We start from the raw sequence: 23,695 nt of genomic DNA on the forward strand, positions 1-23,695 counted from the left end.
CCCACGATATTATATTGTATTTATAGATGCAAACAAAGACGCGCATACACAGCTTTTATGCTTCTAAGCCCCACACCAGCCTGCAAAAAACAGTCAGTGTCGTGAACATATGAACTCATATGTTGTACTTTTCATACTGGATCCATCTGTGTGACAAATCTTACAGATCTCAAAGTGTGCATGTGTGTCTGTGTGTGTGTGGGGTGGAGGGTCGGGGGATCACTGTTCAAGGGAGCAATTAAAGTCTTTCAAAATGTGTATCTTTCTTGTCATGTTCCTTCCTCTTCCCCCTAAAACCCCCAATCCCCTTCATTTTTAACAGTTTCTTTGAATACTAATTGGACAGCCATCTTTAGAAATCTAATTACGATGTTTTCAAAATATAGACAGCAAGTGTGCATATTTAGTATTTGTAGTCCTACAGTCTTTGAGCAGCCTCAAAAACTGTAGATTGAGATTTTTGAAGTATCAGGATACTTTATGATTAACAAATGCCAACAAAAAGATTGTTTTGACTTACTAGAGCTAATTTTCCAAAAGAATAATGTGGACTGAGACATTCTGAGACATTCAACAACTGGACACCATTTTTTTAATATTTAACATTTTGAGCTGCGTTTACTGGGTTAGGCTTCAGGTGTCTGTTCTGTATGCTGCACGTACACTGCTACTATTCGTTCTCTGTCCTGTAGAGCGTAGAAAACATAATGAAAGAGCAAGTATCACTTGTTTACTGACTTATTTTAACAACCTTATTAGAATTATTTATTAGTTTGCAGTATTCTTTATGCACTTTTATTTGCTTAAATTATAGTTATGTATGAATGGTGATTAAGGAGAACAGCAGTGAACTATGCAGTCTCTCTCTGGTGTTTTAATAAAAAGTGAATGGGTCATTATGTTTTTACATTCATGGCCAGCAGTACATGTCATTCTACTTTTCACTCGCTGGGCCCAAAACTGAAAAGGGAGGGAGGGTGGGGCACATAAACAGGAACGAACAGCTTGTAGAACTGGGGGGACATATGTAGATGAAGGAGCGCGTTTGGAGGCGTGGTCCCGCTCCTGAAACTCTGATACTTTATCTCCAATTGTGGCTCGTTGTCTGCGATTCTCTGGTTATAAAGAGATGGACATGGTCAGCAACAATACTCAGGTAGGCTGTGCTGTTCACACAATACTCAGTTGGTACTACTGGGCCCAAAATGTGCCAAGAAAATGCTCTTGCACCACCATCACCTTGAACTGTTGATATAAGAAAGGATGGCTCTGTTTGGTTGTTTAAACCAAATTGTCACCCTACCATATGAATGATGCAGCAGAAATCGATGCAGCAACATTTTTCCAATATTCTACCATCTTACTTTTCAAAATGTATCCTCAGTTTCCTGTCATTAGCTGAGAGGCATACAGTTTGGTCTTCTGCTGCTGCAGCCCATTTGTTTCAAGGTTGAACGGTTGTTACAAGTAGTACAACAGTTTTTGAGTTACTGTTGGCCTCCTATCTAACCTCTAACATCAATGAGGAATCTTTGCCCAGAGAACTGCTGCTCACTGGATATTTTCTCTTTTTCATGCCCTGCAATTGGTTGATAACATATTTCCATTAGCAAGAAACTGAAGAGGTGTATCTAATAAAATGTCTGTTGAGTATATGTTATATATCCTTTTAAAAGACCAAAGTACGCTGTATAAGCAAAACAACTGGGGATCACAAAAATTTCATGTTAATGAAACCATCACTGCTGCTTGGGTTCAATTAAATGTACACGAGCGTGGTGCCAGTCTTTAAAACTGTACCAGAAAGACAGTTAAGCTGAACTGAAACCACATTGTACGGTTAAACATTTTTAAGAAACACAACTAGTTCCAAGAATGCAAAACCTTTTCTCGTCTGTTTCCTCCGTTAACTTCACTATCTTGGTCTTGGTCTACCGATTTCTTGCCTGTGAGTTACAGTTTTCTTCTTCCTGAATACTAGTTCACACTCTGCCTGGTGGCTTTTATCCATACTTCTGAGCTCTCCCTTGGACATATTAACCAACAGCTGCTGATGAGATGGAGATTCCTTCCCCCAGCTCTGAATAATTGGAGCCTTGAGAAAGAGAAAACATAGTGAAGTGCATCACTGCTGAAGGAGATAAAGGTTCCTGTGCTGTCTTTCCTCGAGTACGCTCTCCACACAAAATGGATAAAATAGCAGTGCTGACCGGGACTAATAATAGCATCACTTGAGCAGTTTAGTTTTGGGGAAAACTGGTTCTCCCTTAAGCCTGAGCTGTGGAAGTTTATGCTGATTCAGACAAACTGTGGTACACAAGTCAGGACCAAAACAAAAAGGAGGAGATGCTGTTTTAATATCAGAAACAAGTGGTGAACAGTTGTGCCTCAAATCAAGACTCGGCTATCTCATACAGGAAACGCTCCTTCTTCTCTGAGTTTGCTTCAGTCGTTTTTACCTCTGGGCACAAAGCAAAGGGCACAGCCTGCCTTCTATCAGAACAGATGATAAAAATGAAAGCCAACTCTGCAGTCTTGATTCGTGGCAAGCGGAGGAATGAATTCCCCTCACTTCTACGGGAGAGGATTCAAAATACAGAGGAGCCTCATTTACTCAACCAATAAAGGTTCAGACCCTTCACTTGTTGCAGCCCTTCATGGCTTTTATTCAAGGCCCAGATGGTTGCAACATACTGATGCTGAAGACAGATCTACACTTCAGTTTGAAAGTAGGCCCTAGACACTGTCTGAGAGTGCAGTGACTGCATCATCACTACAGAGTGGGTGTCTCTTTGGTATTTGCCAAAGACTGTCTTTGGAGCCCAACTGCTAAGCACTCAAATCTTGGAGCCGATTTGTGTGTGAAGCCACAGGTCTGCTCACATTCCCTGAGAGACCAAGAGCTCAACTGTCGAGCCGATTGAGCCATAGCAATTTTCAAAGAAAGCCTTCACTGACAACTTTAAGTGGGATGAAAACATTTCCCACAGAGTCATTCTTCTAAGTGAACCTCTGTATTCATGACTTCTTTTGTCTCAAATGTGCCTCGAAGTCAATAGAGCCATTAAACACATATTGTACCAGGCAATATTTTACTCAATGTGTGTGTGTATTTTCTGTATTTTCCTCACACAAACATTAACAAAAAACAAAAAAAACCCAAACAAACCATGAAACATAAACATTCCATTATTTGTAAGTTTATTGTGGTGTTTTTAGTCATTCGTTGAATTTTCACTAGGAATGGGAACTGATAGGAATTAAGCACCATCACTTATCGATTCGATTCCTCATCGATTCTCATTGGCTCCACTTTGAGACTCACCACCATCTCTAAGCAGAATATCAAATACATTACATTCATGCAAATTTATTACATGCTGCTGGTCAAATGTTTGTGTATGTTAGAGGTCTTTCTCCTCTTTGTTGTGATCATTTCTGGGATCATTACTCACAAAAAGTAATGTATTACACATACTACACACAACACTTTTCTTAAAAGTAACAAAGTAGGTTATTTAATTACACACAGGAGAAACACATTCGTTATATTACTCATAACATCACTTTCATGTTACTCTGTAAAATTATCTGAAATAAACTGTCTCATAATTACCAGTTAACAATATAAACCTGCAGACTATAGCCCCACACACCAGCACAAATCACATCCTAGTGATTTTTCTCTTAGTATTTAGATATGAACACAAAGCCGACAGCACAAATTAAAAATGAAAACCAGCACAAAGGGACTTTTTTGATTCTACTGCAGAAACATGAGCAGGTAGAAACACGCAGCCTGACTGCTTGTCAGTTTGTGACCTGTTGAATTTCAGCAGTGGCTCACTTTAACACGGTGCTGGTCTGGGGTCAGCATCCACTCAGCTTTATTCCATAATAAAGCTCAACATGCTAATGCAAATGTATGCTATCGCTAAGCTAGCCAAAAACCCAAAGTTCTGTTAACTGTATAACTGAGTTGTTTCTGTCCTGGAGCAGTCTCCACTTTACCATCGCGCTCTCATCCTTTAACAGAATACAAATAAAAGTAATGTTCATATCCACACTGGAGACTGTGCCACTATTTTCCTAATCCGACACACAAACTGAAATCAGCTGATCATAGTGAGAGTGCAAGAACCGATTATCAGGATCAACAGGCAGGCAGGCTAATGATCCAAAAAACTGGACCACTCAATTCCCATCTCTAATTTTCACCCCATTTAAATTCTTGATTTTTGCTACCAGAAACATCTGCTGATGTTTGCACGGCACAGGATTGTCTCCAGTTTTCTAAATCATAATGGGTAGTGTCTTTTTGGGGCTGCAAGAAATCAGCTAAAACTAACCTATTCTTATAAATCTCAATAAACTAATAAGGAATCTCTGTATGTGTGTGAGTTCTCCTAGTTCTTGCCTAGATTAGCTTTAATCTACTTCAAAAACAGTGTATTTGGGGGACTTGAGTAAGTGCAGTTCTTGACTTAAAAAAAAGTCTCATCCTCGGGGCTTTCTTCCTGTAGCTACGTGAATAATGGTTGGAGCCCGTTGCCTTCACTTACTGGGACAACTGTGCCTATAACACCAAGCAATGAATAAAAAGTGAATAGAAAAGAGAATTCACTGGAAAGCCCTTTTTTTACGCTTCACAGGTGTTACGGTCGCTGACCTCTAGTGGCTCTCCCTCTGTGGAAGAGGTTTTTTTCTCCTTTTTCTTGTGTTGCAGGTCTGCCTCATGAGCCACAGCTGAGGTGTGTTCCAGCTCGTCAGCCACGGCATATAGTCTGCCATCCTAAACTGCCACACCCCTGCCACGTCCCCCATTTTTGGCCAGAGCTGTGAGCTATAGTGTTTTGGGCAGCAGGCCTGTGTGTGTGTGTGTGTGTGTGTGAGAGAGAGAGAGAGAGAGAGAACTTGAACTCTGTGAAACTTTGGTTTTCTTTCTTTTATTGTAAGCAAAGGTGTGCCCTTACTGTGTTAATTAGTTCGTCGTTGTGGAAGCAGGTAGGGGTTCTCTGCCATTTTTGTTTCAACTGTTTTCTCCTGTTTTGGTTAGACAGGGAGCTCAGCCATTGTATTTTGTTTTGGTTAGAGAGTACTTGGTTTGATTTTTAGCTAAAGGGGGTGTTTTGTTTGTTGTTTTGGCCTTGGAGACCCTGAAGAAAAGAGCTTCCCTGTGTTTATTTTTACTGTAGTAGTTTTGGGCAATAAATCTTGTTTAATGACTTCTATTCTCCGGTAGTTCATGTTTTCTCTTTCACTCTTTCACTTTGTGTTACCCCTCACCCCAGTCAACACTTCGTTTTTAAGTGGGGCGTAACATAAGTGGGGGCTCGTCCGGGATTATTTTGGATATGGCACAGTTTAGCCTGGGTGATTTTATAGCTAAGCCTGCACTGGACCAGCCTGATGCATGTAGGAAGGAGGATTTATGTGCTGTTGCCGCGCATTATGAAATCCCTGTTGCTAAGTCCATGAAGAAGAGAGTGTTAAAGACTCTTGTTGTCAGTGGGTTTGTTGGGAAAGGTGTGTTCCCTTTAGACGTGGATGGGGATGCCGCGTCAGTCCTCGAAACCTCTGATCAGCCTGAGGTTTGTGCTGAGGAGGGGGCGGGGACACCTACGGTGGTCAAACCAGGTGGGGGAAAGCCACCAGCCTCTCTTCCACGGTTTGAGCCCTTCTCTGTCGAATCCAGTAATCCCAGTGTTAGTGCACGCGTAAAGGTACGTTTGGCTCGTCTTGAACTTGAGGCCAAAGAAAGGGAACGTAAGGATGAGCTTGAGTTCAAGCTAAAGTGTCGGTGCTTTACCAATTAATTGGTAAAGCACAGGAAGTATGGGCAGCTCTCACTATCGAGGACAGTCTTGTGTATGACAATGTCAAAAGCGCTATACTCAGAGCCTATGAGTTGGTGCCTGAAGCTTACAGGCAGCGTTTCAGGACCCTGAGGAAATCCACTGCTCAAACATTCCTTGAGTTTGCAAGGGAAAAAGGGATACTATTTGATAGGTGGTGTCAAGCAAGCAAAGTTTCAGAGTTTAACGCACTGCGTGAACTGGTATTGTTGGAGGAATTCAAAAACTGTGTACCTGACCGTACAGTGCTGTACCTGAATGAACAAAAAGTTGCCCCTTTGCAGGAGGCAGCTGTCCTGGCAGAAGAATTTGCTTTGACGCTCAAAAGCGTGTTTGTGGGTAAATCTGAATCACTCTATCATGAACAGATGAAAAAGGACACAAAGCCGCACCCTCAACAACCTAGGGGTTCCTCGGGTTCCAAGTCTGATAGACAATGTTTTTACTGTCGCATATAGTTTCTGAGTGTTTGGCTCTTAAACGTAAACAAGTGCCCCAGCAATTAAAACAAGCTAAAGGGGTTGGCCTAGTCAAGTCGCTGAACTCACCCTCTCATGTGACCATGAGTGAACCTGATAAGTGTTTTAAACCCTTCATTTTCGATGGTTTTGTCTCCCTAACAGGGTTTCCTGGAGATCAGAAGCCCGTGAGAATACTGAGGGACACGGGTGGCTCACAATCATTTCTATTGGCCGACGTTTTGCCAGTCAGTGATGAGTCATCTTGTAACGCGAGTACAAAAGTGCAAGGTATTGGGATGGCCTACATACCTGCACCATTACATTGTGTTCATGTGCAGTCGAAGTTAGCCTCTGGTTTTTTCAAGGTTGCAGTGAGAAACTCATTTCCTATTCAGGGTGTTGAGTTTATAATGGGAAATGATATTACTGGGGACAAGGTACTCCCTGTTCCTGAAGTGGTGGATAAACCCAGCTGTATCCCAGAAGAGGATGAGCTGTTGAAATCCCACCCTGATGTGTTTTCTGTCAGTGTTCTTACCAGGTCGCAAGCTCGTAAGCTGGAGGAAGTGAACCTGAGTGAGACTGTTCTTGGATCTGTTCTAACTGGGGACAGAGAGCTGGCTGCTAGCCCTTCTAAACCAGCACTCAATGAACAGGGTCTGCCTACTCTGTCTGAGGTTCTTCCTTTGCCAGTCTCACGTGAGTGTTTGAGCCATGCTCAGGAAAAGGATGAGTCACTCGCTAAGTGTTTTAAAGAGGTAAGCGAGTTAACAAACAATAAAAAGGCACACAGGTTTTATCTTGAGGATGGGTTACTGCTAAGGAAATGGGTCTCAAGACCTGCATTACAACAGGAAGGAGGTGATGAGGGTTGGGGGGTGGTACGCCAAATAGTCATTCCTAGGGATTACCGAGGTGGCATATTGCAGCTTGCGCATGAACACCCATGGTCAGGTCATTTAGGAATCACTAAAACCTATGACCGCATTCTTCAGCACTTTTTCTGGCCAGGTCTGAAGAAAGACGTTGCCAAGTTCTGCAAAACATGCCAGGTTTGCCAAATTGTGGGTAAAACTAATCAGATGGTGCCACCTGCTCCTCTTAAACCCATCCCGGTAGTTGGGGAGCCTTTTGAGCGTGTTTTAGTGGACTGTGTGGGTCCTCTACCCAGAACAAAAGTGGGTAATCAGTTCCTCTTGACAATCATGTGTGCCACAACCCGTTTTCCTGAAGCCATACCACTTTGAAAAATCACCGCTCCTACTGTAATTAAGGCTCTACTTAAATTCTTTTCAACATTTGGTCTGCCTAGAGCCGTTCAAACTGACCAAGGCAGCAATTTTCAGTCAAAACTGTTCAAGCAGACTTTACAATCACTTGGTATCAAACACTTCCCTTCCAGCCCTTACCATCCCCAGTCACAAGGTGCACTAGAAAGATGGCACCAGACCATAAAATTGATGATGCGAAAATATTGTCTGGTGACTGACAAGAACAGGATGAGGGACTGCCATTCCTACTGTTTGCAGCTCGTGAAGCAAACCAGGAGTCCCTTGGTTTCAGCCCTGCTGAACTAGTTTTTGGGCATAGCGTGAGAGGGCCACTAAAAACTCTGAAAGAACAGTTTTTATCTGATGTGCAGCCGCAATCAAATGTGCTTGAGTTTGTCACGCAGTGTCGGGAACGTTTGTACCATGCTTGTGCAATAGCTAAGAAGTCTCTGTCAGCAGCCCAAGGGAAAATGAAGCGGCAGTATGACAGGAAGGCAGTGCAGCATTCTTTTAAACCTGGTGATCAGGTACTCATGTTGGTGCCCACATCTGGTCCATCTCTGTCAGCCCAATTTGCGGGACCATATGTGGTAGAGAGCAAAGTCAATGACACAGACTACATTGTTCGCACTCCGGATAGAAGGCGAAAAACACGGCTCTGCCATATAAGTATGCTGAAACTGTTTCACTCCAGGGAAGGCGATCGTGAGGGCTCCATCTCACTCACTTCTGTGCCCATAAACCATGATGATGGTTTGGTGAAGGGTAGTGAAGGTCAGCAGAGTGGCAGGCTCGCAAACTCAGAGGTTCTTGGTGCCTTAGACACGTACCTCTCCTATCTTCCTCATGACGAGAAAGATGATGTGAAAAATCTGATCCAAGCGCACCCTAATCTGTTTGGGGATGTACCATCTAGAACCGCAGTGTTAAAGCACGACATTGACGTGGGTGATGCATGTGCTATTAAGCAACACACATACCGGTGCCCCCCACTCAAGAGGGAATTAATGAAAAAAGAGGTACAGTACCTGCTTGAAAATGGTTTGGCGATACCTAGCCGTAGCTCTTGGAGCTCTCCATGTCTGCTGACACCAAAGTCGGATGATTCTCTTCGTTTTTGTACTGATTTTAGGAGGGTAAATGCAGTCACAGTCCCTGACTCATACCCATTGCCTCGCATGGAAGACTGCATAGACAGTATTGGAGCCGCCACCTACATACCAAAGCTAGATCTGTTAAAAGGGTACTGGCAGGTTCCTCTAACTAGCAGAGCCTCTGATATTTCAGCATTTGTTACTCCAGACCATTTCTTGCAGTACACAGTGATGCCGTTTGGCATCCGGAATGCACCAGCCACTTTCCAATGACTTATGAACTTTGTGTTAGCGGACATTAACAATTGTAATGTGTATTTGGATGACATTGTGGTTCTTCTTGCTGGACCGATCATGTGAGTACTCTGAGGGATGTTTTTGCTCGTTTAACCCAGGCTTCCCTAACTCTGAACCTGGCAAAGTGTGAATTTGCCAAGGCGGTAGTGACATACCTCGGAAAACAAGTAGGACATGCCCAGGTGCGCCCCGTGAATGCAAAAGTGGAGGCCGTACTGAGCTACCCGGTTCCCACCACAAGACGGAAGCTCAGGCGCTTCTTGGGTCTAGTGGGCTACTACAGATGTTTCTGCCGGAACTTTTCGACAGTAGTGGCTCCCCTGACTCATCTGTGCAGTCCAAAGGAACCCTTCGTATGGACTGCTGAGTGCCAACATGCATTTGACTGTTGTTGAAATCTCCCAATTCTTTGAATCTTTGGGCTGAAGGAGGGACAATACTCGGTGTATCAATGCTCAATCAACAATCATTTATTTCCATACAATTCAACAGTCAGAGCATTACAACGTCCGGACGGGAGAGATGCTACCAGAGGGTCAGGCACATGTCTCAAAATGGTGACGGGTTGCTCAGCTTTTTATAGTCTCTAGTGGCCTCCAGCTAGTCGTAAAAGCCAACATTTTTTCTCTGTTACAGCGCCTAAGTTATGACCTCGGCAGTTGTTTCTCTGCTTTCTGTAAGGTGGGGGTGTGGAATGTGGTCTATCTATCTCACCTGTCTTTAGACACAGAGTCTCCTGCTTACAACCTTCTCTTCATGATTCAACAATTAAGCATGTCAAGAAAACAGTGTAACACATTCCCAGCAGATCAAGGATACAGAGTGATGCACATCTATCTAATGAACTAATATGTGAATATGTTCTGTTAACTCAAAAGTATAATGAGAACTACACTACATACAGCGCACACACTCTATATTAAAGGGTATAATGTGATCTACAGCAGTATTCTAATTCAACTACTTTGATTACATATATAAGGTAACATATAATAACAGAATAATCTAATAATTCCCCCTTTTGATCTCTGAAAGAGATCACTTACAACATGCACTCCAGGGTCGCAAGGTCCAGGTTTTCTTGATCCTGAGGCCCTCTGTCCCCCTTTAACGGGTGGACCATATGTGGGATGACCTCTGTGTTCACGCAGTTCAGATGCAAGCAAAGTTAGATTTACAACCATAACAGCAGTTACAGATGACTCTCCTATCACTCCCAATTTTCCCACAGCTTTATTTTGGTGCTCCAGTTTTCCACTCCCATTTTAATGCCACCTTATACCTTTCAAATGTACTTAGACTAGAACCTCTGTCTAAGGAGCTTTTAACCTTTATTTTTATTGCTGCAGCTACCAGTGTCTTCCAGTTGGGTGATTCTCAGCTTCTTTCTTCGACCTCCGGGGTTAGACCACCCTTTAGTCATTGCACAGTTCTGGGGATTATTCTGCCCCGATTTCAAACAAGGATCTGTGTGTTTTGGGTTCACCGGCGTGTCCCCCTTTTTGCCAAGAGCCTCTCGAACCTCGTTGGTCTGGTGTTCCTGGTTTTCGCCAACCCCTTCATGGTTATTGCTGTGTTTGTGGGATCCATCTTCTCCAGGAGCCCAAACGTCATGACACTTGACCCCAGTTGCTGTCTCGGCTGTCCCTACATCTGTCTCTGCTGTGAAGGGTCCTCACATCTCCGTGTCCCCGTCTGGTGTCTCTTCCTTTCTCTGCAAGAGACAGAAAACCAAAACACCTCTCTCCCTAGCCTTGATAATCTAATATTGTTATCCATTGTTGTTCTAATGATTCAAATTTGGTTTAAAATATTATGTTCAGGACCTATTCTAATCATAATCTATGTGTGTGTGTAAAAGAAATCAAAAATTAGTGAACCCTTTCTAAGTCTAACACATTATAAGCTTAAGTTTTACCATAGCTAAATTATTAAACACAGAAATAACTTCATAGAAATTTTCATATCACCATTGTTTGATGTTCGGACTCAACTTCCCCCTTTTTGACACACTCCCATGTGTCAATTCATTGGAGCTAGACAATTAAAAGAGAAGGTTGGTGACATCATATCTCAGAAAGTATCAGAAATTCTTCTCTCGAGTACCGTTGCTCCAGCCTTGTCATCCCTGAGGATCTTCGATCCCGAAAATGTCCCTTCTCCTCATGTAATAAAGTCTGTCATCCTTCCATGCCCTGGTAACTGGTCCATCCAGAGCTGTAACATTTTGAAATGTACATACAACAAGCCAAACCACACCTTGGTCACACCAACCCTTTTCTGCCCTGAAGATGTCCAACACCATCTTAGTCTGGACCAGGGTTGTAATAGTTTTGCAATTTTCATCAGTTTTAATCAGTTTTTACCAATTGTTTGCTAGTTTAGTTTAGTTTTTATTTTCTGAAAATCCTTAGTTTCAATTTAGTTTTATTTGTGTTTTGCAAAAATTAAGTGTAACAAAATCCCAGTTCCATCATATCAGTCATGCTCTTCTGGTTATCCTTGGGTGTTGAGACTAATAACTATTAACTCTTGCCGCACCGTGTGGTCCTAATTTTGGTTGAAGTGAATTGATAACCTTTTGAAGGCGATTGTTTCACACCTTTATTTAGATGTCCCAGTCCTGTTGTCTCGGGATACATCACGCTGCCTTATCTGGGGTTAGCTGTTTTCTGGGGATGCGGGTTGAGTGGGTGAGCTCTTCAAGGAGGGGGAGTGTGCTCCCCCTGATGAGGTCTTCTAGGTAAGCTAGGTTAACCTTCTTGTGTGAGCTTTTCAAGTGCACTTTAAGGTTAGTGGGACTTTTAGTTTTATAAATGTCCCTCATGACCCCCTGATGACCCAGTATTTCATTTTTGCACACTGTAGTACACATTTTAGTTTTTGCTTGTAGCTCGCATACTCTACTTGCCACTCCTCTAAGTCCTGATGTTTCTTAGAGAGGGCAACAGTACCTTTAAAATTATATCACATGTGTGGGGGTGTGGCCTTGCCAATTGTTTTGCCCACCTTTTCAAAATGGCTGGCGTGCCCACAAGCACATTTCATGGAAAAAGAAAGGTAAGCTTGATATTTACATTTAAAATGTTTTGTTAAACTCAGATTTTTATTTTATTCTTTTTGCAAGTACCCCTCCTCGGTGGCGAGAAACTGTTGGTGTGGTCAAGTGGGTGCTCTGGAAACAAACGCTCAGGACAGAACAGTTATCAGTCATGTACTTCCTACAAATTTTGCATATGTTTTATTCCATATTGATCCTCTGAGTGTAATGGTACATTTTAATTTGAATTTATCCAAACTAAACACAATATTTTCTTTATTTACTTTGCTCTTGTTCTTTTTCAGTACCACATCCTATCAAATGTCCCTGTCAATTATATTCTACATTTAATAACTTACTATTTCAAGTGAGAACCTAAATCACGTGGACCAATGTTTATTATTGCATATCTCTATTCTGAATGTGGCCAGTCATTCATAGGTATTGTTAAATTTTGGCGATTTTCCTCTATAAAATTTAATTGACTTTTTTACAGTGGCCTGCTGTGGTTAATAGTAACATATTCCAGTCATGAGTGATATCAATAGTTATCTCCACTGTAGCATTTGGCATTCCCAATAATATAACATGATACCTTAATCAAAACACAGCTAATATAGCACAGTTTTCTTAATGCAAACATCAGTAACTCAAAATCAGCAACCACAGTGTTAAGTCTGCAGTTCATACTTATGTGAAGCTAGAGTCTCCTCCTCCAGTCTCTCTTATCCCCCTGCTCCTGACAAAACAAAACAAAGCGAAGCATCCACCCTTCTCTTGTCGGCTGGGTGAATTGTTTATTGGCATTTACTAATCCTAAAGTGGGTGCAGTCATTGTCTCAGTATCAAGTCAGTCAAAGCTTTTAGTCGTCAGTCCATCACAGTCCATTCACATGCATACCTCCATACACATTCATACCAGATGTTGCTGATAATGGAGTCTCACGCGCAACCTATTCGAGCATCCATCATCAGCAAGATGACGTCATCATTTTAAAGGAAAACAATTCCTTGTTGTTTTTTGGGCCGGATTGACTCGGTGCAATCCTTTTAGACTCAGAACTTCTCAGTGTTCCCTATAAGTGAATTTCTCCCAAGCCAGTTACAATCATGGAGAAGCACACTTTGCAACTGTTTTTGTAAGAATATTTCATAGCGCTTTAAATTTCAATCTTTCAGGCCTGGTTTAAAGAGCTGATTGTTAAATCATAAACTCACAAAATATCAACATATCACCACCGGTGGATCACACCTCTCAGATTTTCTTATCTCAGTGCACTGTAACAAAAACGAAAACAGACATAACCAACAAAATACTACTAAAATAACACAAACTAGGGCCCGTTGCAGACATGTCCAAGCATAAAACTATCCCTCTCTCGCTTACGAGAAAGAACACAAGCCAAAGCTCACTGATAACATCAAACTAGCGCTAAACAAAACCAAACAATCAACCAGAAATTCACAGGAACATTTTGCTTCCTGCCGGGACAATATTGTGTGGGAATGAGAACCTCAGGTGCCGTAACACCTTTTGTTCCTCCTTGAATTAAAACTCAATCACAGAAAATGCCGTACTCCAACCTAAACTTACACTATTAATTCATCATTTTCACTCTGTGCCACTGTTCCTCATCAGGGCTGTGTGAAGCACAGCAAAGAATTCAGTCAAGGCCTTGAGCCATAAACAGACATCACGCACAGACATTGTTTTCATAACCAAACTTTTTTAGACCTTATTCCTAAAATCTACATAAATGCCCTCTGGGTGACATATAACACATTCTAAGTAATCAATGGCTCCTCATAAAAATTATGCATTGGGATGTTTGTGTGCAGCATTTTGCATATCAGCATAAGCAAAGCATTCTTCATTGCATCAGCGTGTGTGTGTGTGTGTGTGTGTATGTGGATCACTTCTCAGTGAATCAGCATTCCAATGTGTGTGTGTGTGTATGTGTGTGTGTGTGTGTATATGTGTGTGTGTGTCATTTCTCACTCACTCAACGAGTGCACGTGTTCATGTGTGTATTTCACTTCATTCTGAATCTGTGTGTTTGGAGACGTGTGTGTGTGTGTGTGTGTGTGTGTGTGTGTGTTTGTTTCTCTTCATTCTGAGTCAGTGCATGTAGATGTGTGTGTTTGTGTGGGTGTTTGTGTTCATCACTTTCCTGTTCTGGTGTTCTGGGTAAACCACGGCCTGAAGCATGCCCTGGGGTCCTGCCCCCCTCCTTTTCAGTCTGTTTGCGACCATTGCTGCTGCTGCTGCCCAAAGTTCTGTCCGTCCTGGTTCTGACCCCAATTGGGGCAGTCCTTTCTCCAGTGTCGATGTTCACCGCAGGTGAAACCTGCATCTTCTTCTGTGTTTTTTGTCCATTCTGAGGTGCCTTCTGTCCTCAGTTACTCCTCCTGTCTCGGTCACGCCCTTTTTGCTGCCCGATCATCCGTGTTGGTCCATCACTGTCCTGCACAGTGTAAATGCAGAGTTATCAAGGTCAGCATTCTTTTGCTCGGCCTTACTTTTCATTCGGGCTTGGTGGGCGTCTCGTCACAGCTGAGCTCTGTCAGCTGACGCAGTCTGGGAATTTTCCCCCGTGTAGTGAAACGGGCCTTAGGTTTAGTGCTCTCCGTCTCGGCTGCATGAGATCACATTCCTGCAGGTCTGTTGACATTCTCAGGTCGTTGTTGTGGGTCCAGCTGTTGCAGCATTTGGTCAGTGTCACGTATGGGGGAGAGCAGGAGTCCAGTCAGCCTCGGCTTTCAGGGCCGGCAAAGCAGCCTGTAATTAAATATGTATAGAAAAAACAAAAACAAAACAAAAACAAACGAACAGGAAAATGATGTTGTGTTGGCTGTGTTATTCAGAGGGGAGACACACCGGGACCAGGCCCTGTGTCAGCCTTCTCTCCCCCTTTTTTTTGTTTTTTCTCTCCCGATATAATCAACTCCTAACCCACCAAGTTGACAGGACAACACAAGTACATATTAAAATTCTTAAGATCATGTTTAAAAACCCAAAAAAGGAATTTTCTTTCATTCAGTAATCACTTTTATTAATCAATCAACAGAAAACATGTCACAATTTGACTCTTTTTACCACTAAATTTGTTGCGTCTTGCCTGGTTGGTTAGACCAGTGTTCCTTCTTTTTTTTTTTTTAGTTAAATTGTTGTCCTGCAACCCAGAGGGTTTCTTTGTCAGTAATGTATAGACTTCATCATTTAAGTATGTTAATTTTTCTTTAACCTTGCTGGAAAATCTTCACGTGTTCATGAGTGTAAGCTGTTTCTTCATTGCGTGTATGTGCATTTGTATAAAAGCAGGTTAATTTTATCTTTTCTCAAACTAGGCGTTACCTTAAAAGGAGCCTTTCTCTCAGATTTCTCTGCTTGTGTGTGTTTTTGTTTCACCTTTTTGTTGTGATGCTCCGGACGCCTTCCCAACCTCCACAAGTCCGTTGGCCCCAATTTTATGTGTTAAAACTTCTCTTAATTTCTCCTCTAATTCTCTCCTCGCTGCTGTCTTTTTCACAGCTGCTGATTCGTGCTGGGTGTGGTTCCCATTACCTATAATTTTGCTTCAGCCGCTGTGCTTGTGGGGGCAGTTGGTCCAGGTCCGCAGCTTCCTGTATTAACACACTAAGAGATTTATTTAATTTCATTTTCATCACTGTTAAACAGATAAGCAGGCAACCCGCCTACCTTGACAGCGTAAACTGTACGCCAGTCTCCCAACACATTCCTCTCTGTACTCCTCCATAATTCTCCACTGCACACCTCTTACTATCTCTCCTTTTTATTTTTATTACACCACAGAGTAATACACCCAATTATGCCCGTCTATCTCTATGTGGCTCCAAATTCCCTCTTTATTTTAATTTCACACTCGTCAGGGGACAGGCACACAACAATTTCAACCACTGAAACGAGGAATTCAACCTTTTTATATTTCTTTACTAATCTAGACTCAACCTTTGTTCGCAAAATGTGTCTTGTTCTAGTCTGGAATAAATGTGAACCCGTGATTACACGGCCGTTCCAGTGTTATTTCCATAGCTATGCGGGGGCCCTCACCTCCCCAAGTCACCACCTCGGCACCCGGACGACGCCGGTCCTGGCCACGCGTCCACGGACAGGAGGGTCGCCACTCCTAGGGCAAAATGTTCCACAGGTACACTAGGCATCAACCTTTGATCCTAAAATGTGTATTTGCTCTAATGTCCTCCTAATCAAACACATCAACCGTCACTGTCACTGTGTTCAGACTTCACACACACAAAAAGCACACTCAGAGTGCGCCTCACCCACGGCCAGAGCGCGCCTTACACACACAGCGCGTTACACCATCAGTGTGACACACAGAGAGCGCCTCTCATCAGCAGAAATTTGCACAGAAACCTCTGAGCTCAACTATTAGATCTTCTTAAAGCACACTGCACCATAGACCAAAATACCCCTTTCTCTGCGCTTATGACCGCCACAACGGGGCAAAGTCGCATCATAAAAGTGATGCTTGCATCCCCGAAGTTATACCTGACATCATAAACCAGGTTTTGCTCTATGTAAAATTTTACTTTGTATTATGACCGCAGCCCTTAAAACTCGACTGACGCCACAAACCACCGTCAAACCTCTATCCAATGTACTAAATTAGCACCAACCACTACTGCACTTCACGGCCGCACCACCGGAACACGCCGTATCATAAACCAAACCTACGGACGTGTTTCGCTCTCGCGTTGCCAGCGTTCAACTGCACCGTGAAGCCAGCATCTGCTTTTCCTTAAATCAACTTCTATTTCATAGCCGGCAAAAGCCAGGACGTCACTGACACCATAAACAAAATAAACAAACCTCGACTTCAATGTACTGGACTAATGGCCGCGTCTTCAGAAGAAATTCTAACGTATTATTGCTACAGAAGCCAGTATTAGACAAAATTAAATGTGGAAGGTAAAGTGGCTGCAACTAGTCCAACGTAGTATGTTATTAGTATCTCGGTAGAAGCAGTTTACTGCAACTAGTCCAACGTAGTATGTTATTAGTATCTCGGTAGAAGCAGTTTATTTAACACACTGGAATTCAGCCTCAACTTATGTTGTTAGTATCTTGCGCCAAAAACCAGACACCGACAAATTTACTGTGAAAATACATGTGACTCAGCGAACAGATTAATTTGGAAAGCCCAATATGCACATTTGGTATTTATAATACAACAGGCTGTGCTTACCTTTCTGTATTAGGCCGGCCTTCTGTTCACTTTGCCCCACGATCTCACCAAAGGCCAAATCTACACCTCCTCAGCACACCAAAGATCCGGGTCACGGCACCAAGTTGTTGAAATCTCCCAATTCTTTGAATCTTTGGGCTGAAGGAGGGACAATACTCGGTGTATCAATGCTCAATCAACAATCATTTATTTCCATACAATTCAACAGTCAGAGCATTACAACGTCCGGACGGGAGAGATGCTACCAGAGGGTCAGGCACATGTCTCAAAATGGTGACGGGTTGCTCAGCTTTTTATAGTCTCTAGTGGCCCCCAGCTAGTCGTAAAAGCCAAAACATCACATTTTTTCTCTGTTACAGCGCCTAAGTTATGACCTCGGCAGTTGTTTCTCTGCTTTCTGTAAGGTGGGGGTGTGGAATGTGGTCTATCTATCTCCCCTGTCTTTAGACACAGAGTCTCCTGCTTACAACCTTCTCTTCATGATTCAACAATTAAGCATGTCAAGAAAACAGTGTAACACATTCCCAGCAGATCAAGGATACAGAGTGATGCACATTTATCTAATGAACTAATATGTGAATATGTTCTGTTAACTCAAAAGTATAATGAGAACTACACTACATACAGCTCACACACTCTATATTAAAGGGTATAATGTGATCTACAGCAGTATTCTAATTCAACTACTTTGATTACATATATAAGGTAACATATAATAACAGAATAATCTAATACTGTGCCAAGTCTCTCCTTTGCAGTGCCCCTGTACTGGCTGCTCCGGACTTCAGCAAGGCCTTCAAGCTGGAAGTGGACGCAAGCGCTACTGGCGCTGGAGCAGTACTGTTACAGGATGGAGTTGATGGCATCAGTCACCCGGTTTCCTACTTCTCAGCTAAGTTCAAGCCTCATCAACTCAACTATTCCACCATTGAGGTGTGTTCCAGCTCGTCAGCCACAGCATATAGTCTGCCATCCTAAACTGCCACACCCCTTCCATGTCCCCCATTTCATTTTTGGCCAGAGCTGTGAGCTATAGTGTTTTGGGCAGCAGGCCTTAGTGAGTGTGTGTGTGTGTGTGTGTGTGTGTGTGTGTGTGTGTGTGTGTGTGTGTGTGTGTGTGTGTGTGTGTGTGTGTGTGTGTGTGAGAACTTGAACTCTGTGAAACTTTGGTTTTCTTTCTTTTATTGTAAGCAAAGGTGTGCCCTTACTGTGTTAATTAGTTCGTCGTTGTGGAAGCAGGTAGGGGTTCTCTGCCATTTTTGTTTCAACAGTTTTCTCCTGTTTTGGTTAGACAGGGAGCTCAGCCATTGTATTTTGTTTTGGTTAGAGAGTACTTGGTTTGATTTTTAGCTAAAGGGGGTGTTTTGTTTGTTGTTTTGGCCTTGGAGACCCTGAAGAAAAGAGCTTCCCTGTGTTTATTTTTACTGTAGTAGTTTTGGGCAATAAATCTTGTTTAATGACATCTACAGTATTCTCCGGTAGTTCATGTTTTCTCTTTCACTTTGTGTTACCCCTCACCCCAGTCAACACTTCGTTTTTAAGTGGGGCGTAAAACAGGTAAAATATATTTTACAGATTATTAGCCAATCCAAAATTGAAAGTACTCTTTTCTACTTTAAATATTACTGAGAATGAAGTGTATTTAAAATCTTCAAAAGACTACAAAAGCACAATAAAATATCTAAAGTAGGGCTAAAGCAGTAATCAACCCAGCCTCATATAAATTTTAGCAGTTTTTAGAGAAAGTCCACACAGACTAAGACGTGTAGTGCATTAAAAAAAAAGAAGTGCATAAATGATTTTTTTTTTATTCTGGTTTGAATTTTTCCTGGAGGGTAGAGCATGATTGTATCCCTAACTGTGGCCACATATGATGTCTCTTTAGCCAATTTTAGGCATCCCTTGTTGACAAGATCCTCGCATCGTACACCAAAGCTAAAACAGGCAGTCTCCTTTCCAGGGACAAGGTCCAGCATATTTTCCGCACTGGTAGGTGCCTTGCTGGCTGTCTGCTCCGCTCCATCTAGGAACCGCATGACACTAGGGTGAGGAAAAGGGCAGCTAGGATTGCCAGTGACCCTAAACATCTAGTTAACCATCTGTTCCAAAGCTTTGCATTCTGAGATAGTCCACAGTACCCTGACTCACCTGTCCGTACCTCCAGCCTCTATGCACAAGCTATCAGTCAACATAACATGTTTTAGCAAGACTCAACTCTGTGAATGGAAGAATTGTCTCTCTTATGTCTATTAATATTTAAGCATTTTAAATTTGCATGATAATCACAATATTTACTGTCTGTATAACCCGGTGTGAATGCATGCTATGGCACATTTTAGCCTCATAGTCTCCGATGGGGATAATTCACTGCGTATATCTCTCTCTCTTCAGTGTAACTTATTCTGGACTTACCTTGAAATAATGCATTCTCATTCCACTCGCTCTCAAAGCTACAACTGCACTGTTTGTAAGAGTTCCCAAATGTACATTTGTAACAGTTTCTCATTGTATATGTTGTCCCGTGTTTTCTTTTTGAATGTGTCTCCTCTCTGTTTCACGTGCATTCTGTTGCCACATCCTGTTCACATTGTTTCTGTATGTAAGTGACAGAAATTAAGAAAAATAAGCAGCTGACACATTCTTTGCTTTAAATTTCTAAATATTTTCAAAGTAAAGGTGTTGGTAAGTAGTAACTTAAACAGGTGAGGCATAAGGATCCAGAGACTCCTCCCCTCTCACCTCTGTAATTTCTGCCTTAGATCATAGGCCAATTAGCCAGGCAGCATGTGGAGGTTTAACTGCAGTCACAGTTTCTCATTTAGCCATGAAACTTTCAGTCCCTGACCCGAGGAAAATGGTCATTGGTGACTGAAGCATGAACTTAATGATATAGTTTCTGTTTTAACTGATATTGTTTCTCATAATTGAACTCGTGCTGCACTCTCTGGAAAAGCATTACAGATAAGAAAAACACTACCCCCCGTATTTTAAAATAGAAGTGTAACAACAGTGTTTCCCCTCCTCAAATTAAAGCCTATAGACCCTGTTTAAAAAAGAAACAAATATCTAATTCCTGATAATTCTACTAAGCATCCTTCCTTCACCATTAAATGTTTTTTCCCATTTCGCCCCCTCAGATAATTTCCCTCAGTGGCCAAAAGGGGGCAACAATGTGGCACTGTTCACCCTCCTGACGCAACAAAACCCCAGCAGCAACACTTGGCTATCCTCGCTGTCTCCTTCGCACGCACTCCCTCTGTTACGAGCCTCCCTTATATATTTTTTCTTCTAAAACTTTCTCTTTTTACCCCTTTGTGTTTTTCCCTCTAAAAATAAAGATCTGTAGCGTTAAAATGCAGGTAAGATGATATGAACACACCAACTCACAAACACTAAGAGGGAAAAATAAAACAAAAACTAACTAACTACATAAAAAGTCCAGTTTAATGTAAGAAAATCGTATCTGTGCACCTTCACCTCGTTTCTTTCTGTTCGCCACTCTGGCTGTGGTTGTGTGTTTGTGTGTCTGTGTAGTGCTGAAGGAACAGCGCCGTTCGCGTGGGGAGCGAGAGCAGCCCGGTGCAGTCTGTCCCAGTCATTTCTATCAATGTCTCATCTCAACAACACAAACCCTCCGTGTTACCCACGACAGTAAACCAGCTGACATGGGCACGGGTTTAAACATCAGCACACACAAAAACACAGAAACAAGAAAAATGATATTCCTTTAATTTCTTTTTTCTTTTTTTCTTTTTTTCTTTGCCCAAAGCGCTCGCTCTCTCTCTCTCTCTCTCTCTCTCTCTCTCTCTCTGGCTTCTCTGCGCTCTCTTGTGGACTCTCTTAAGGCACTTTGGATAAAAGCCTCCGCGAGAAATGGCAGATTTCATGTCTCTTATCTGTCTTTCTGTGGGCAGGTAGTAAAGTATCTGAGGGAAACGGATGAGCAGGGTAAGTATTTCTGGAAGAGAGGGGGAAAAGAGGCGCTGTTTCAGCCACCGAATCAAAAGTGGTGTTCCTCCTTTGTGGTTTAATCAGAGGAGCAGACACTTTCCTCCTTCCAGTCTCCTCTTCTTCTGGTCCCTTCATCGTTCTGTAGCTTAAAAAAGGGAGGAGATACTGCTCCCCCTGTTCCTCCTCCCCATCTCCTCATTCCTCTTCATCGGGTTGGTGGACGACCCAGAAGAAGCGGCTGAAGGCTTCGCGCTCTCCCCTCCTCTCCCTTTTCTCCCAGCGCTACGAGAAGGATTTCCAAAAGTCATTTCAAGTAGACTTTTTTTGTGATTTTGGCAGCAAAGCACATTCCGGGATTGTGTCCAGGAAAGAAAAAAGGTTGGTTTAACACTCTGACCTGTAAGGGACACATTCCTGGAGAGGAAGAAAAGTAAGAAAAGGGGGAGAGCAAAGAGGAGACAGCAGAGAGAAATGGAGAACACGCGCAAGCTATTATTTCCAAAAAGGTCTTTTGGGGAAAATTAGGGGAAAGCGGAAGCCTGTTCCTGAATTACTGCGCTGTAAGTAATCGACCGCTGATTGAGTATGGACTCATTGTTTTTATGAGCTGATAGATTGGCTGACTGACTTCTGGAGATTTTTAACGGACAAACTTTGAGCTGTTGGAGTGGATGTGAGGAGAAAGGTGAACGGTGCACTGCAGCTTGATTCTCATGCCTCTCCAGCAGCCCCTCTGGATCTACTTATTGATGAATCGATACACTGACGATATCAACCCACAAAGCTGGAACCTGCAGATTATTACTTGGTCATTAAGGACACATTTCCTGTCATTCCCTTCAGCTGTCTTGCAAGCAGTGAAACTTGGAATGAACCTTATATAAAGGAATTATACATGACTTTTAGAGAGATCATAAATCATAAAATATTAAGTACCTCAACATTTCTGTGGGCACACATTGACTGCTGCTGGCGCGTTAAATCCCCTGTAGAGATATTATAGGGACAGAGAAAAACCTCCACAAAGTGCAACAAGGACGAACATAAAGGCGTCATTTCTACTACAGCGCCACAGTATGAATATTGTAAGAATTTAATAGAGATTATTTGAGTGCCAGCGCTTCTCGGGATTCCAGTTTGGAGATTGGAAGTTATTTTTGGCTGCGCAAAGTAGAGCGACTCTTCCACACCATTGCCCGGACAGAGTCAGAGAAAAGACTGAACACAGAGGTCTGTACCTGCTTTTTCTTTGTCTTCCATCCTGTCCTGGAAGAAAGGAGCGGGATACACGGAGGGCGGAGGAAAGGAAAGGAAAGCTAGAGAGAAAGAGAGAGGGAGAGCGGGGGAGATGCCTAACTGCGGTTAATTGGAGGAGACTTTATCCTACCAACATCTCGGAGAAAGAAGGAGAGAAGAGGAAAAGGGATTTTATTCCTTTTATAGCCAGAGAGGCTGTCTGAGGGTCTACATCTCATTTTTGGGGGGCAGAGGAGAGAAGAAAACAACCTTCTTCGGCTGTTTATTTACGCTTATATCGTCCCGTCACTTTGGAGAGGAGGAAAGAAAAGAGAGCCAGTGCTGGGATTATTTTTTTAACCTTTGTGTCTGGTCAAGATTCCGTTATCTGCTTGGATTCAGGATTAGTTCCTCTGAAACACCAGGTAAGAGGATGTCACGCTCCGATTTAACGCCTATGTGCGCGTAATGAGTGCGGGTGATGAGTTTACTTCTCGTGCTGAGAGTGTGTGTGTGTGCGCGCTGGCCGAGTATACGAGATAGCGAGGGCGCGAGTCACAGAGAGAGAAAGAGCGAGAGAGCAGGGAGTGCGCCTGATCCTCGCGTGTGTGTGTGTTTGTCAGAGGTGAGAGACTCAGGTGAAGAAGAGCATTTTTACGCGCGAGGAAAGGGGGAGAGAACACGGGTGTCGTTTATTTAGGACGTGCGTCCATTCGTTAGTTACAATCGTTTTGATTGGATACAAATTCAGGCTTTGACACTTTGATTGGACAGTTTTGGTTTTTAAACTCACTGCAAGGCCAACAGGCTGCCTGCTATTCATGCATCAGCGTACACGTGGGCGGATAAAATAACACGAGTGTGCTAAAAGCTGGACATCGCGGGTGAATCGCATTTCCTCCAGGGAAGCTCAGGGACTCTCAGCCAGAGTTGTAGTGCGATATAAAGAGTCGGCATCCAAGCAGGAAATATTGTTCATTCTGAACTCACATCCGTGTCTCTAAGGTTGCAGAGGACTCAGCGGTCTCTTTGCGGTCGTTATTCTGCGTCGCTTGTCTCCTTCTTTGCTATTCCTTCCCACCTCAGTCTTGTTGCACACGCGCTTGTCATTTGTGTCCTTTTCTTTGTATGTTTGCGTGACCTGGCAGTTTGTCTCGCTCTGGTCCCTTTGGGGTCTTATGATCTTTAAGTTTTGCATCTTATTGTGTCTCTCTGGTTATTTCACTTCTTTAGCAGCTCCAGTACTTATTTCTGAAGTCCTA

At 42.8% G+C, this 23,695-nt stretch overlaps 1 protein-coding gene across 3 annotated transcripts in view; it reads left to right on the forward strand.

The window, feature by feature from the left end:
- Positions 1-21,098: 21,098 nt before the first annotated feature.
- The window catches only part of il1rapl2 (interleukin 1 receptor accessory protein-like 2), a 487,862-nt gene continuing 485,265 nt past the window's right edge, over positions 21,099-23,695 (forward strand). For 2 of the 3 annotated variants that reach the window (XM_085472996.1, XM_085473006.1), the window contains exon 1: positions 21,100-22,858. The gene's annotated coding sequence lies outside the window, so the exon portion shown is untranslated. Of the gene's footprint in view, positions 22,859-23,695 lie in introns of all 3 variants that reach the window. The other variant, XM_085472988.1, reaches the window with a different exon arrangement.

This window comes from Copadichromis virginalis, linkage group LG2 (assembly GCF_057382275.1).
Source record: "Copadichromis virginalis isolate Kocher_CV1m ecotype Utaka linkage group LG2, C_Virginalis_male_GT1.1, whole genome shotgun sequence".
Taxonomy (NCBI): Eukaryota; Metazoa; Chordata; class Actinopteri; order Cichliformes; family Cichlidae; genus Copadichromis; species Copadichromis virginalis.